A 17,451-nucleotide genomic window follows, 5' to 3' on the forward strand; every position below is an offset into this window, starting at 1 on the left:
CACGGTCATGGAACATTGTGATGACAAGAAATATGGAGCAATGTGATGACAAGGGCCATGGAGCATTGTGATGACATGGTCATGGAACATTTTGATGACAAGAATTCTGGAGCATTGTGATGACACGGTCATGGAACATTGTGATGACAAAAATTATGGAGCATTGTGATGACACGGTCATGGAACATTGTGATGACAAGAATTATGGAGCATTGTGATGACACGGTCATGGAACATTGTGATGACAAAAATTATAGAGCATTGTGATGACACGGTCATGGAACATTGTGATGACAAGAATTATGGAGCACTGTGTTTACACGGTCATGGAACATTGTGATGACAAGAATTCTGGAGCATTGTGATGACAAGGGCCATGGAGCATTGTGATGACACGGTCATGGAACATTGTGATGACAAGAATTCTGTAGCATTGTGATGACAAGGGCCATGGAGCATTGTGATGACACGGTCATGGAACATTGTGATGACAATAATTCTGGAGCATTGTGATGACAAGGGCCATGGTGCATTGTGATGACACGGTCATGGAACTTTGTGATGACAAGCAATCTGGAGCATTGTGATGACCAGGGCCATGTAGCATTGTGATGACACGGTCATGGAACATTGTGATGACAAGAATTCTGGAGCATTGTGATGACAAGAATTCTGGAGCATTGTGATGACACGGTCATGGAACATTGTGCTGACAAGCAATATGGAGCATTGTGATGACAAGGGCCATGGAGCATTTTGATGACATGGTCATGGAACATTGTGATGACAAGAATTCTGGAGCATTGTGATGACACGGTCATGGAACATTGTGATGACAAAAATTATGGAGCATTGTGATGACACGGTCATGGAACATTGTGATGACAAGAATTATGGAGCATTGTGATGACACGGTCATGGAACATTGTGATGACAAGAATTCTGGAGCATTGTGATGACAAGGGCCATGGAGCATTGTGATGACACGGTCATGGAACATTGTGATCACAAGAATTCTGGAGCATTGTGATGACAAGAATTCTGGAGCATTGTGATGACACGGTCATGGAACATTTTGATGACAAGAATTCTGGAGCATTGTGATGACACGGTCATGGAACATTGTGATGAAAAAATTATGGAGCATTGTGATGACACGATCATGGAACATTGTGATGACAAGAAGTATGGAGCATTGTGATGACACGGTCATGGAACATTGTGATGACAAGAATTCTGGAGCATTGTGATGACAAGGGCAATGGAGCATTCTGATGACACGGTCATGGAACATTGTGATGACAAGAAATATGGAGCATTGTGATGACAAGGGCCATGGAGCATTGTGATGACATGGTCATGGAACATTGTGATGACAAGAATTCTGGAGCATTGTGATGACACGGTCATGGAACATTGTGATGACAAAAATTATGGAGCATTGTGATGACACGGTCATGGAACATTGTGATGACAAGAATTATGGAGCATTGTGATGACACGGTCATGGAACATTGTGATGACAAGAATTCTGGAGCATTGTGATGACAAGGGCCATGGAGCATTGTGATGACACGGTCATGGAACATTGTGATGACAAGAATTATGGAGCATTGTTATGACAAGGGCCATGGTGCATTGTGATGACACGGTCATGGAACTTTGTGATGACAAGCAATCTGGAGCATTGTGATGACCAGGGCCATGGAGCATTGTGATGACACGGTCATGGAACATTGTGATGACAAGAATTCTGGAGCATTGTGATGACAAGAATTCTGGAGCATTGTGATAACACGGTCATGGAACATTGTGATGACAAGAAATATGGAGCATTGTGATGACAAGGGCCATGGAGCATTGTGATGACATGGTCATGGAACATTGTGATGACAAGAATTCTGGAGCATTGTGATGACACGGTCATGGAACATTGTGATGACAAAAATTATGGAGCATTGTGATGACACGGTCATGGAACATTGTGATGACAAGAATTATGGAGCATTGTGATGACACGGTCATGGAACATTGTGATGACAAGAATTCTGGAGCATTGTGATGACAAGGGCCATGGAGCATTGTGATGACACGGTCATGGAACATTGTGATGACAAGAATTATGGAGCATTGTGATGACACGGTCATGGAACATTGTGATGACAAGAATTAAGGAGCATTGTGATGACAAGGGCCATGGAGCATTGTGATGACACGGTCATGGAACATTGTGATGACAAGAATTCTGGAGCATTGTGATGACAAGAATTCTGGAGCATTGTAATGACACCGTCATGGAACATTGTGATGACAAGAAATATGGAGCACTGTGATGACAAGGGCCATGGAGCATTGTGATGACATGGTCATGGAACATTGTGATGACAAGAATTCTGGAGCATTTTGATGACACGGTCATGGAACATTGTGATGACAAAAATTATGGATCATTGTGATGACACGGTCATGGAACATTTTGATGACAAGAATTCTGGATCATTGTGATGACAAGGGCCATGGAGCATTGTGATGACACGGTCATGGAACATTGTGATGACAAGAATTCTGTAGCATTGTGATGACAAGGGCCATGGAGCATTGTGATGACACGGTCATGGAACATTGTGATGACAATAATTCTGGAGCATTGTGATGACAAGGGCCATGGTGCATTGTGATGACACGGTCATGGAACTTTGTGATGACAAGCAATCTGGAGCATTGTGATGACCAGGGCCATGTAGCATTGTGATGACACGGTCATGGAACATTGTGATGACAAGAATTCTGGAGCATTGTGATGACAAGAATTCTGGAGCATTGTGATGACACGGTCATGGAACATTGTGCTGACAAGCAATATGGAGCATTGTGATGACAAGGGCCATGGAGCATTTTGATGACATGGTCATGGAACATTGTGATGACAAGAATTCTGGAGCATTGTGATGACACGGTCATGGAACATTGTGATGACAAAAATTATGGAGCATTGTGATGACACGGTCATGGAACATTGTGATGACAAGAATTATGGAGCATTGTGATGACACGGTCATGGAACATTGTGATGACAAGAATTCTGGAGCATTGTGATGACAAGGGCCATGGAGCATTGTGATGACACGGTCATGGAACATTGTGATCACAAGAATTCTGGAGCATTGTGATGACAAGAATTCTGGAGCATTGTGATGACACGGTCATGGAACATTTTGATGACAAGAATTCTGGAGCATTGTGATGACACGGTCATGGAACATTGTGATGAAAAAATTATGGAGCATTGTGATGACACGATCATGGAACATTGTGATGACAAGAAGTATGGAGCATTGTGATGACACGGTCATGGAACATTGTGATGACAAGAATTCTGGAGCATTGTGATGACAAGGGCCATGGAGCATTCTGATGACACGGTCATGGAACATTGTGATGACAAGAATTATGGAGCATTGTGATGACACGGTCATGGAACATTGTGATGACAAGAATTAAGGAGCATTGTGATGACAAGGGCCATGGAGCATTGTGATGACACGGTCATGGAACATTGTGATGACAAGAATTCTGGAGCATTGTTATGACAAGGGCCATGGTGCATTGTGATGACACGGTCATGGATCTTTGTGATGACAAGCAATCTGGAGCATTGTGATGACCAGGGCCATGGAGCATTGTGATGACACGGTCATGGAACATTGTGATGACAAGAATTCTGGAGCATTGTGATGACAAGAATTCTGGAGCATTGTGATAACACGGTCATGGAACATTGTGATGACAAGAAATATGGAGCATTGTGATGACAAGGGCCATGGAGCATTGTGATGACATGGTCATGGAACATTGTGATGACAAGAAATCTGGAGCATTGTGATGACACGGTCATGGAACATTGTGATGACAAAAATTATGGAGCATTGTGATGACACGGTCATGGAACATTGTGATGACAAGAATTATGGAGCATTGTGATGACACGGTCATGGAACATTGTGATGACAAGAATTCTGGAGCATTGTGATGACAAGGGCCATGGAGCATTGTGATGACACGGTCATGGAACATTGTGATGACAAGAATTATGGAGCATTGTGATGACACGGTCATGGAACATTGTGATGACAAGAATTAAGGAGCATTGTGATGACAAGGGCCATGGAGCATTGTGATGACACGGTCATGGAACATTGTGATGACAAGAATTCTGGAGCATTGTGATGACAAGAATTCTGGAGCATTGTAATGACACCGTCATGGAACATTGTGATGACAAGAAATATGGAGCACTGTGATGACAAGGGCCATGGAGCATTGTGATGACATGGTCATGGAACATTGTGATGACAAGAATTCTGGAGCATTTTGATGACACGGTCATGGAACATTGTGATGACAAAAATTATGGATCATTGTGATGACACGGTCATGGAACATTTTGATGACAAGAATTCTGGATCATTGTGATGACAAGGGCCATGGAGCATTGTGATGACACGGTCATGGAACATTGTGATGACAAGAATTCTGGAGCATTGTGATGACAAGGGCCATAGAGCATTGTGATGACACGGTCATGGAACATTTTGATGACAAGAATTCTGGAGCATTGTGATGACAAAGGCCATGGAGAATTGTGATGACATGGTCATGGAACATTGTGATGATAAGAATTCTGGAGCATTGTGATGACAAGTGTCATGGAGCATTGTAATGAAACTTTTCATTGTGCACCGTGATGACAAGGGGGATGGAGTATTGTGATGAAACTGGTCCTGGAGCATTGTGATAACAAAAGCCATTGAGCATTGTGATGACAGGCATCATGGAGCAATGTGAAGAAAGGGGTCATGGGGAATTGTAATGACAGTAGAGAAATATGATGAAAATGGTCAGCAAGCAAAGTGATTAAAGTGGTCATTTAGAATTGTCATGAAAAACTATATAGAGCATTGTGATGAAAAAGGTCATGGAGAACTGTGATGACTAGGGTCATGTAGCATTGTGATGACACGGTCATGGAACATTGGGATGACAAGAATTATGGAGCATAGTGATGACACGGTCATGGAACATTGTGATGACAAGAATTCTGGAGCATTGTGATGACAAGGGCCAAGGAGAATTGTGATGATATGGTCATGGAACATTGTGATGACAAGAATTCTGGAGCATTGTGATGACAAGGGCCATGGAGCATTGTGATGACACGGTGATGGAATAATGTGATGACAAGAATTCTGGAGCATTGTTATGACAAGGGCCATGGAGCATTGTGATGACACGGTCATGGAACATTGTGATGACAAGAATTCTGGAGCATTGTGATGACAAGGGCCATGGTGCATTTTGATGACATGGTCATGGAACTTTGTGATGACAAGCAATCTGGAGCATTGTGATGACCAGGGCCATGTAGCATTGTGATGACACGGTCATGGAACATTGTGAAGACAAGAATTCTGGAGCATTGTGATGACAAGAATTCTGGAGCATTGTGATAACACGGTCATGGAACATTGTGATGACAAGAAATACGGAGCATTGTGATGACAAGGGCCATGGAGCATTGTGATGACATGGTCATGGAACATTTTGATGACAAGAATTCTGGAGCATTGTGATGACACGGTCATGGAACATTGTGATGACAAAAATTATGGAGCATTGTGATGACACGGTCATGGAACATTGTGATGACAAGAATTATGGAGCATTGTGATGACACGGTCATGGAACATTGTGATGACAAAAATTATAGAGCATTGTGATGACACGGTCATGGAACATTGTGATGTCAAGAATTATGGAGCACTGTGATGACACGGTCATGGAACATTGTGATGACAAGAATTCTGGAGCATTGTGATGACAAGGGCCATGGAGCATTGTGATGACACGGTCATGGAACATTGTGATGACAAGAATTCTGGAGCATTGTGATGACAAGGGCCATGGAGCATTGTGATGACACGGTCATGGAACATTGTGATGACAATAATTCTGGAGCATTGTGATGACAAGAATTCTGGAGCATTGTGCTGACAAGGGCCATGGAGCATTGTGATGACACGGCCATGGAACATTGTGATGACAAGAATTCTGGAGCATTGTGATGACAATGGCCATGGAGCATTGTGATGACACGGTATGGAACATTGTGATGACAAGAATTCTGGAGCATTGTGATGACAAGGGCCATGGAGCATTGTGATGACACTGTCATGGAACATTGTGATGAGAAGAATTCTGGAGCATGGTGCTGACAAGGGCCATGGAGCATTGTGATGACACTGTTATGGAACATTGTGATGAGAAGAATTCTGGAGCATGGTGCTGACAAGGGCCATGGAGCATTGTGATGACACGGTCATGGAACATTGTGATGAGAAGAATTCTGGAGCATGGTGCTGACAAGGGCCATGGAGCATTGTGATGACACTGTCATGGAACATTGTGATGAGAAGAATTCTGGATCATTGTGATGACAAGGGTCATGGAGCATTGTGATGACATGGTCAAGGAACATTGTGATGACAAGATTTCTGGAGCATTGTGATGAAATGGTATGGAGCATTGTGATTAAAGGTGACAATGTACATTTTGATGATATTGGCAGAGAACACTGTGATGACAGTGGTCATGGAGTATTGTGACAAAAAGTGTCATGGAACATTGTGCTGACAAGGGCCATGGAGCATTGTGATGACACGGTCATGGAACATTTTGATGACAAGAATTCTGGAGCATTGTGTTGACAAGGGCCATGGAGCATTGTGATGACACGGTCATGGAACATTGTGATGAGAAGAATTCTGGAGCATTGCCATAACAAGGGCCATGGAGCATTGTGATGACACGGTCATGGAACATTGTGATGACAAGAATTCTGGAGCATTGTGATGACAAGGGCCGTGGAGCATTGTGATGACACGGTCATGGAACATTGTGATGACAAGAATTCTCGAGCATTGTGCTGACAAGGGCCATGGAGCATTGTGATGACACGGTCATGGAACATTCTGATGACAAGAATTCTGGAGCATTCTGATGACAAGCGCCATAGAGCATTGTGATGACACGTTCATGGAATATAGTAATGACAAGAATTCTGGAGCATTATGATGACAAGGGCCATGGAGCATTGTGATGAAAAGAATTCTGGAGCATTGTGATGACAGTGGCCATGCAGCATTGTTTTGACACGCTCATGGAACATTGTGTTGACAAGAAGTCTGGAGCATTATGATGACAAGGGCCATGGAGCATTGTGATGACAGGGCCATGGAACATTGTGATGAGAAGAATTCTGGAGCATTGTCATGACAAGGGCCATGGAGCATTGTGATGACACGGTCATGGAACATTGTGATGACAAGAATTCTGGAGCATTGTCATGACAAGGGCCATGGAGCATTGTGATGACACGGTCATGGAACATTGTGATGACAAGAATTCTGTAGCATTGAGATGACAAGGGCCAAGGAGCACTGTGATGACACGGTCATGGAACATTGTGATGAGAAGAATTCCGGAGCATTGTGCTGACAAGGGCCATGGAGCATTGTGATGATACGGTCATGGAACATTGTGATGACAAGAATTCTGGATCATTATAATGACAAGGGCCATGGAGCATTGTGATGACACAGCCATGGAACATTGTGATGACAAGAATACTGGAGCATTGTGATGACAATGGCCATGGAGCATTTTGATGAAACGGTCATGGAACATTGTGATGAGAAGAATTCTGGAGCATTGTCATGACAAGCGCCATGGAGCATTGTGATGACACGGCCATGGAACATTGTGATGACAAGAATTCTGGAGCATTGTGCTGACAAGGGCCATGGAGCATTGTGATGACACGGTCATGGAACATTGTGATGAGAAGAATTCTGGAGCATGGTGCTGACAAGGGCCATGGAGCATTGTGATGACACGGTCATGGAACATTGTGATGAGAAGAATTCTGGATCATTGTGATGACAAGGGTCAGGGAGCATTGTGATGACATGGTCAAGGAACATTGCGATGACAAGATTTCTGGAGCATTGTGATGAAAGGGCATGGAGCATTGTGATTAAAGGTGACAAGGAACATTGTGATGATATTGGCAGAGAACACTGTGATGACAGTGGTCATGGAGTATTGTGACAAAAAGTGTCATGGAACATTGTGCTGACAATGGCCATGGAGCATTGTGATGAGAAGAATTCTGGAGCATTGTCATGACAAGGGCCATGGAGCATTGTGATGACACGGTCAAGGAACATTGTGATGAGAAGAATTCTGGAGCATTGTGCTGACAAGGGCCATGGAGCATTGTGATGATATGATCATGGAACATTGTGATGACAAGAATTCTGGAGCATTACGATGACAAACGCGATGGAGCATTGTGATGACACGGTCATGGAACATTGTGATGAGAAGAATTCTGGAGCATTGTGCTGACAAGGGCCATGGAGCATTGTGATGACACAGCCATGGAACATTGTGATGACAAGAATTCTGGAGCATTGTGATGACAAAGGCCATGGAGCATTTTGATGACACGGTCATGGAACATTGTGATGAGAAGAATTCTGGAGCATTGTCATGACAAGGGACATGGAGCATTGTAATGACACGGCCATGGAACATTGTGATGACAAGAATTCTGGAGCATTGTGATGACAATGGCCATGGAGCATTGTGATGACATGGTATGGAACATTGTGATGACAAGAATTCTGGAGCATTGTGATGACAAGGGCCATGGAGCATTGTGATGACACGGTCATGGAACATTGTGATGAGAAGAATTCCGGAGCATTGTGATGACAAGGGCCATGGAGCACTGTGATGACACGGTCATGGAACATTGTGATGACAAGAATACTGGAGCATTCTGATGACAAAGGCGATGGAGCATTGTGATGACACGGTCATGGAACATTGTGATGAGAAGAATTCTGGAGCATTCTGATGACAAGCGCCATAGAGCATTGTGATGACATGTTCATGGAACATTGTGATGAGAAGAATTCTGAGGCATTGTCATGAAAAGGGCCATGGAGCATTGTGATGACACGGCCATGGAACATTGTGGTGACAAGAATTCTGGAGCAATGTGATGACAATGGCCATGGAGCATTGTGATGACACGGTATGGAACATAGTGATGACAAGAATTCTGGAGCATTGTGATGACAAGGGCCATGGAGCATTGTGATGACACGGTCATGGAACATTGTGATGACAAGAATTCTGGAGCATTGTGATGACAGTGGCCATGCAGCATTGTTTTGACACGGTCATGGAACATTGTGATGACAAGAATTCTGAAGCATTGTGATGACAAGGGCCATGGAGCATTGTGATGACACGGTCATGGAACATTGTGATGAGAAGAATTCTGGAGCATTCTGATGACAAGGGCCATGGAGCATTGTGATGATACGGTCATGGAACATTGTGATGAGAAGAATTCTGGAGCATGGTGCTGACAAGGGCCATGGAGCATTGTGATGACACTGTCATGGAACATTGTGATGAGAAGAATTCTGGAGCATGGTGCTGAAAAGGGCCATGGAGCATTGTGATGACACGGTCATGGAACATTGTGATGAGAAGAATTCTGGAGCATGGTGCTGACAAGGGCCATGGAGCATTGTGATGACACTGTCATGGAACATTGTGATGAGAAGAATTCTGGATCATTGTGATGACAAGGGTCATGGAGCATTGTGATGACATGGTCAAGGAACATTGTGATGACAAGATTTCTGGAGCATTGTGATGAAATGGTATGGAGCATTGTGATTAAAGGTGACAATGTACATTTTGATGATATTGGCAGAGAACTCTGTGATGACAGTGGTCATGGAGTATTGTGACAAAAAGTGTCATGGAACATTGTGCTGACAAGGGCCATGGAGCATTGTGATGACACGGTCATGGAACATTGTGATGACAAGAATTCTGGAGCATTGTGATGACAAGGGCCGTGGAGCATTGTGATGACACGGTCATGGAACATTGTGATGACAAGAATTCTCGAGCATTGTGATGACACGGTCATGGAACATTGTGATGACAAGAATTCTGGAGCATTGTGATGACAAGGGCCATGGTGCATTGTGATGACACGGTCATGGAACTTTGTGATGACAAGCAATCTGGAGCATTGTGATGACCAGGGCCATGTAGCATTGTGATGACACGGTCATGGAACATTGTGATGACAAGAATTCTGGAGCATTGTGATGACAAGAATTCTGGAGCATTGTGATGACACGGTCATGGAACATTGTGCTGACAAGCAATATGGAGCATTGTGATGACAAGGGCCATGGAGCATTGTGATGATATGGTCATGGAACATTGTGATGACAAGAATATTGGAGCATTGTGATGACACGGTCATGGAACATTGTGATGACAAGAATTCTGGAGCATTGTGATGACAAGAATTCTGGAGCATTGTGATGACACGGTCATGGAACATTGTGATGACAAGAATTATGGAGCATTGTGATGACACGGTCATGGAACATTGTGATGACAAGAATTCTGGAGCATTGTGATGACAAGGGCCATGGAGCATTGTGATGACACGGTCATGGAACATTGTGATGACAAGAATTTTGGAGCATTGTGATGACAACGGCCATGGAGCATTGTGATGACACGGTCATGGAACATTGTGATGACAAGAATTCTGGAGCATTATGATGACAACGGCCATGGAGCATTGTGATGACACGGTCATGGAACATTGTGATGACAAGAATTCTGGAGCATTGTGATGACAAGGGCCATGGTGCATTGTGATGACACGGTCATGGAACTTTGTGATGACAAGCAATCTGGAGCATTGTGATGACCAGGGCCATGGAACATTGTGATGACACGGTCATGGAACATTGTGATGACAAGAATTCTGGAGCATTGTGATGACAAGAATTCTGGAGCATTGTGATGACACGGTCATGGAACATTGTGATGACAAGAAATATGGAGCATTGTGATGACATGGCCATGGAACCTTGTGATGACAAGAATTATGGAGCATTGTGATGACACGGTCATGGAACATTGTGATGACAAGAATTCTGGAGCATTGTGATGACACGTTCATGGAACATTGTGATGACAAAAATTATGGAGCATTGTGATGACACGGTCATAGAACATTGTGATGACAAGAATTCTGGAGCATTGTGATGACACGGTCATGGAACATTGTGATGACAAGAATTCTGGAGCATTGTGATGACAAGGGCCGTGGAGCATTGTGATGACACGGTCATGGAACATTGTGATGACAAGAATTCTCGAGCATTGTGATGACACGGTCATGGAACATTGTGATGACAAGAATTCTGGAGCATTGTGATGACAAGGGCCATGGTGCATTGTGATGACACGGTCATGGAACTTTGTGATGACAAGCAATCTGGAGCATTGTGATGACCAGGGCCATGTAGCATTGTGATGACACGGTCATGGAACATTGTGATGACAAGAATTCTGGAGCATTGTGATGACAAGAATTCTGGAGCATTGTGATGACACGGTCATGGAACATTGTGCTGACAAGCAATATGGAGCATTGTGATGACAAGGGCCATGGAGCATTGTGATGATATGGTCATGGAACATTGTGATGACAAGAATATTGGAGCATTGTGATGACACGGTCATGGAACATTGTGATGACAAGAATTCTGGAGCATTGTGATGACAAGAATTCTGGAGCATTGTGATGACACGGTCATGGAACATTGTGATGACAAGAATTATGGAGCATTGTGATGACACGGTCATGGAACATTGTGATGACAAGAATTCTGGAGCATTGTGATGACAAGGGCCATGGAGCATTGTGATGACACGGTCATGGAACATTGTGATGACAAGAATTTTGGAGCATTGTGATGACAACGGCCATGGAGCATTGTGATGACACGGTCATGGAACATTGTGATGACAAGAATTCTGGAGCATTATGATGACAACGGCCATGGAGCATTGTGATGACACGGTCATGGAACATTGTGATGACAAGAATTCTGGAGCATTGTGATGACAAGGGCCATGGTGCATTGTGATGACACGGTCATGGAACTTTGTGATGACAAGCAATCTGGAGCATTGTGATGACCAGGGCCATGGAACATTGTGATGACACGGTCATGGAACATTGTGATGACAAGAATTCTGGAGCATTGTGATGACAAGAATTCTGGAGCATTGTGATGACACGGTCATGGAACATTGTGATGACAAGAAATATGGAGCATTGTGATGACATGGCCATGGAACCTTGTGATGACAAGAATTATGGAGCATTGTGATGACACGGTCATGGAACATTGTGATGACAAGAATTCTGGAGCATTGTGATGACACGTTCATGGAACATTGTGATGACAAAAATTATGGAGCATTGTGATGACACGGTCATAGAACATTGTGATGACAAGAATTCTGGAGCATTGTGATGACACGGTCATGGAACATTGTGATGACAAGAATTCTGGAGCATTGTGATGACAAGGGCCATGGAGCATTGTGATGACACGGTCATGGAACTTTGTGATGACAAGCAATCTGGAGCATTGTGATGACAAGGGCCATGGAGCATTGTTATGACACGGTCATGGAACATTGTGATGACAAGAATTCTGGAGCATTGTGATGACAAGAATTCTGGAGCATTGTGATGACAAAGGCCATGGAGCATTGTGATGACACGGTCATGGAACATTGTGATGACAAGAATTTTGGAGCATTGTGATGACAAGGGCCATGGTGCATTGTGATGACACGGTCATGGAACTTTGTGATGACAAAAATTCTGGAGCATTGTGATGACAAGGGCCATGGAGCATTGTGATGACACGGTCATTGTAATGAAAAGAAATCTGGAGCATTGTGATGACAAGGGCCATAGAGCATTGTGATGACACGGTCATGGAACATTGTGATGACAAGAATTCTGGAGCATTGTGATGACACGGTCATGGAACATTGTGATGACAAGAATTAAGGAGCATTGTGATGACAAGGGCCATGGAGCATTGTGATGACACGGTCATGGAACATTGTGATGACAAGAATTCTGGAGCATTGTGATGACAAGAATTCTGGAGCATTGTAATGACACCGTCATGGAACATTGTGATGACAAGAAATATGGAGCACTGTGCTGACAAGGGCCATGGAGCATTGTGATGACATGGTCATGGAACATTGTGATGACAAGAATTCTGGAGCATTTTGATGACACGGTCATGGAACATTGTGATGACAAGAATTCTGGAGCATTGTGATGACAAGGGCCATGGAGCATTGTGATGACACGGTCATGGAACATTGTGATGACAAGAATTTTGGAGCATTGTGATGACAACGGCCATGGAGCATTGTGATGACACGGTCATGGAACATTGTGATGACAAGAATTATGGAGCATTGTGATGACACGGTCATGGAACATTGTGATGACAAAAATTATAGAGCATTGTGATGACACGGTCATGGAACATTGTGATGACAAGAATTATGGAGCACTGTGATGACACGGTCATGGAACATTGTGATGACAAGAATTCTGGAGCATTGTGATGACAAGGGCCATGGAGCATTGTGATGACACGGTCATGGAACATTGTGATGACAAGAATTCTGGAGCATTGTGATGACAAGGGCCATGGAGCATTGTGATGACACGGTCATGGAACATTGTGATGACAATAATTCTGGAGCATTGTGATGACAAGGGCCATGGTGAATTGTGATGACACGGTCATGGAACTTTGTGATGACAAGCAATCTGGAGCATTGTGATGACCAGGGCCATGTAGCATTGTGATGACACGGTCATGGAACATTGTGATGACAAGAATTCTGGAGCATTGTGATGACAAGAATTCTGGAGCATTGTGATGACACGGTCATGGAACATTGTGCTGACAAGCAATATGGAGCATTGTGATGACAAGGGCCATGGAGCATTGTGATGATATGGTCATGGAACATTGTGATGACAAGAATATTGGAGCATTGTGATGACACGGTCATGGAACATTGTGATGACAAAAATTATGGAGCATTGTGATGACACGGTCATGGAACATTGTGATGACAAGAATTATGGAGCATTGTGATGACACGGTCATGGAACATTGTGATGACAAGAATTCTGGAGCATTGTGATGACAAGGGCCATGGAGCATTGTGATGACACGGTCATGGAACATTGTGATGACAAGAATTTTGGAGCATTGTGATGACAACGGCCATGGAGCATTGTGATGACACGGTCATGGAACATTGTGATGACAAGAATTCTGGAGCATTATGATGACAACGGCCATGGAGCATTGTGATGACACGGTCATGGAACATTGTGATGACAAGAATTCTGGAGCATTGTGATGACAAGGGCCATGGTGCATTGTGATGACACGGTCATGGAACTTTGTGATGACAAGCAATCTGGAGCATTGTGATGACCAGGGCCATGGAACATTGTGATGACACGGTCATGGAACATTGTGATGACAAGAATTCTGGAGCATTGTGATGACAAGAATTGTGGAGCATTGTGATGACACGGTCATGGAACATTGTGATGACAAGAAATATGGAGCATTGTGATGACATGGCCATGGAACCTTGTGATGACAAGAATTATGGAGCATTGTGATGACACGGTCATGGAACATTGTGATGACAAGAATTCTGGAGCATTGTGATGACACGTTCATGGAACATTGTGATGACAAAAATTATGGAGCATTGTGATGACACGGTCATAGAACATTGTGATGACAAGAATTCTGGAGCATTGTGATGACACGGTCATGGAACATTGTGATGACAAGAATTCTGGAGCATTGTGATGACAAGGGCCATGGAGCATTGTGATGACACGGTCATGGAACTTTGTGATGACAAGCAATCTGGAGCATTGTGATGACAAGGGCCATGGAGCATTGTTATGACACGGTCATGGAACATTGTGATGACAAGAATTCTGGAGCATTGTGATGACAAGAATTCTGGAGCATTGTGATGACAAAGGCCATGGAGCATTGTGATGACACGGTCATGGAACATTGTGATGACAAGAATTTTGGAGCATTGTGATGACAAGGGCCATGGTGCATTGTGATGACACGGTCATGGAACTTTGTGATGACAAAAATTCTGGAGCATTGTGATGACAAGGGCCATGGAGCATTGTGATGACACGGTCATTGTAATGAAAAGAAATCTGGAGCATTGTGATGACAAGGGCCATAGAGCATTGTGATGACACGGTCATGGAACATTGTGATGACAAGAATTCTGGAGCATTGTGATGACACGGTCATGGAACATTGTGATGACAAGAATTAAGGAGCATTGTGATGACAAGGGCCATGGAGCATTGTGATGACACGGTCATGGAACATTGTGATGACAAGAATTCTGGAGCATTGTGATGACAAGAATTCTGGAGCATTGTAATGACACCGTCATGGAACATTGTGATGACAAGAAATATGGAGCACTGTGCTGACAAGGGCCATGGAGCATTGTGATGACATGGTCATGGAACATTGTGATGACAAGAATTCTGGAGCATTTTGATGACACGGTCATGGAACATTGTGATGACAAGAATTATGGATCATTGTGATGACACGGTCATGGAACATTTTGATGACAAGAATTCTGGATCATTGTGATGACAAGGGCCATGGAGCATTGTGATGACACGGTCATGGAACATTGTGATGACAAGAATTCTGGAGCATTGTGATGACAAGGGACATAGAGCATTGTGATGACACGGTCATGGAACATTTTGATGACAAGAATTCTGGAGCATTGTGATGACAAGGGCCATGGAGAATTGTGATGACATGGTCATGGAACATTGTGATGATAAGAATTCTGGAGCATTGTGATGACAAGTGTCATGGAGCATTGTAATGAAACTTTTCATTGTGCACCGTGATGACAAGGGGTATGGAGTATTGTGATGAAACTGGTCCTGGAGCATTGTGATAACAAAAGCCATTGAGCATTGTGATGACAGGCATCATGGAGCAATGTGAAGAAAGGTGTCATGGGGAATTGTAATGACAATAGAGAAATATGATGAAAATGGTCAGCAAGCAAAGTGATTAAAGTGGTCATTTAGAATTGTCATGAAAAACTATATAGAGCATTGTGATGAAAAAGGTCATGGAGAACTGTGATGACTAGGGTCATGTAGCATTGTGATGACACGGTCATGGAACATTGGGATGACAAGAATTATGGAGCATAGTGATGACACGGTCATGGAACATTGTGATGACAAGAATTCTGGAGCATTGTGATGACAAGGGCCAAGGAGAATTGTGATGATATGGTCATGGAACATTGTGATGACAAGAATTCTGGAGCATTGTGATGACACGGTCATGGAACATTGTGATGACAAGAATTATGGAGCATTGTGATGACACGGTCATGGAACATTGTGATGACAAGAAATATGGAGCATTGTGATGACATGGCCATGGAACCTTGTGATGACAAGAATTATGGAGCATTGTGATGACACGGTCATGGAACATTGTGATGACAAGAATTCTGGAGCATTGTGATGACACGTTCATGGAACATTGTGATGACAAAAATTATGGAGCATTGTGATGACACGGTCATGGAACATTGTGATGACAAGAATTATGGAGCATTGTGATGACACGGTCATGGAACATTGTGATGACAAGAATTCTGGGGCATTGTGATGACAAGGGCCATGGAGCATTGTGATGACACGGTCATGGAACTTTGTGATGACAAGCAATCTGGAGCATTGTGATGACAAGGGCCATGGAGCATTGTGATGACACGGTCATGGAACATTGTGATGACAAGAATTCTGGAGCATTGTGATGACAAGGGCCATGGAGCATTGTGATGACACGGTCATGGAACTTTGTGATGACAAGCAATCTGGAGCATTGTGATGACAAGGGCCATGGAGCATTGTGATGACACGGTCATGGAACATTGGGATGACAAGAATTATGGAGCATTGTGATGACACGGTCATGGAACATTGTGATGACAAGAATTCTGGAGCATTGTGATGACAAGGGCCAAGGAGAATTGTGATGATATGGTCATAGAACATTGTGATGACAAGAATTCTGGAGCATTGTGATGACAAGGGCCATGGAGCATTGTGATGACACGGTGATGGAATATTGTGATGACAAGAATTCTGGAGAATTGTTATAACAAGGGCCATGGAGCATTGTGATGACACGGTCATGGAACATTGTGATGACAAGAATTCTGGAGCATTGTGATGACAAGGGCCATGGTGCATTTTGATGACATGGTCATGGAACTTTGTGATGACAAGCAATCTGGAGCATTGTGATGACCAGGGCCATGGAG

The sequence above is a fragment of the Balaenoptera acutorostrata genome, chromosome 7 (genome assembly GCF_949987535.1).
Source record: "Balaenoptera acutorostrata chromosome 7, mBalAcu1.1, whole genome shotgun sequence".
In the NCBI taxonomy this organism is placed as follows: domain Eukaryota; kingdom Metazoa; phylum Chordata; class Mammalia; order Artiodactyla; family Balaenopteridae; genus Balaenoptera; species Balaenoptera acutorostrata.